Raw genomic sequence first — 1405 nt, 5'->3', positions numbered from 1 at the left:
ATTAGCTGTTGTTATTTCCTGGAGATTCTTCTGAGGGGAATTCTTCCACTTGGTCATTTTGGATAGTCCCTGGCGTGGTGAGGACCTGCAGGGCACTTCCCCTGTGCTGTGGTGTATAGCTGGAGTTGGTGGGCGGAGCCGCAGTCAGACCTGATGTCTGCCCCCAGCCCACCGCTGTGTCCACAGTCAGACTGGTGTGTGTCTTCTCTTCCCCTCTCCTAGGGGCGGGATACACTGTGGGGTGGGGTGGCCTGTCTGGGCTACTTGCACACTGTCAGGCTTGTGATGCTGGGGATCTGGCGTCTTAGCTGGGGTGGGTAGGCAAGGTGCACGGGGGCAGGAGGGGCAGGCTTAGCTTGCTTCTCCTTAGGTGATCCACTTCAGGAGGGGCCCTGTGGCAGCAGGAGGGAGTCAGATCCGCTGCCGGAGGTTTGGCTCCACAGAAGCGCAGAGTTGGGTGTTTGCGTGGAGCGAGCAAGTTCCCTGGCAGGAACAGGTTCTCTTTGGGATTTTGGCTGGGGGATGGGCGGGGAAGATGGCCCTGGCGAGCGCCTTTGTTCCTCACCAAACTGAGCTCTGTCGTCTGGGGGCTTAGCAGCTTTCCTTCCCTTTGTCCTCCAGCCTTCCCGCTTTCTGAGCAGAGCTGTTAACTTATGACCTCCCAGCCGCTAAGTCGCGCTTGCTGTGGGAACACAGTCCGTCAGGCCCCTCCGCTTTTTGCAAGCCAGACTCAGGGGCTCTGCTTGCCCAGCGAGCCGCCCCTCTGCCCGGGCTCCCTCCCGCCAGTCCGTGGAGCGTGCACCGCCTTGCCGCCCTTCCTACCCTCTTCCGTGGGCCTCTCGTCTGTGCTTGGCTCCGGTTAGTCCGTTCTGCTAATCCTCTGGGTTATTTAGGCAGGTGTAGGTGGAATCTAAGTGATCAGCAGGATGCGCGGTGAGCCCAGCGTCCTCCTACGCTGCCATCTTCCCTCAACACCTGTTGTTTCTTGTGTTCCTGATTTTTATCATTCTGACAGGTGGGAGGTGATATCTCATTGAAGTTTTACTTGCATTTCCTTGATGATAAGTAATAATGAGTATCTTTTCATGTGTCTGTTGGCCATCTGGATATCTTCTGTTAATATATTCTGACCATTTTTAATTGGATTATCTGTTGTTGGGGTGTTGAGCCTTGTTAGTTTGTTTTATATTTTGTGTACTCTTTATCAGATATGTGATATGCACATGTCTTCTCCCTTTCTGTAGGCTGTCTTTTTAAGTTTGTTGATAGTCTCCTTTAATGTGCAGAAGGTTTTAATTTTTATGTAGTCATAGCACTTAATTTTTGTTTTGTTTCCTTTGCCTCAGCAGACATTGGCCAATGTCAAAGAAGACACTGTGCGCTTTCTTAGGATATTTATAATTTC

The sequence above is a fragment of the Herpailurus yagouaroundi genome, unplaced genomic scaffold (genome assembly GCF_014898765.1).
Source record: "Herpailurus yagouaroundi ecotype Mexico unplaced genomic scaffold, PumYag 67158, whole genome shotgun sequence".
Lineage (NCBI taxonomy): Eukaryota > Metazoa > Chordata > Mammalia > Carnivora > Felidae > Herpailurus > Herpailurus yagouaroundi.
Note: the sequence above shows the minus strand (reverse complement) of the source record.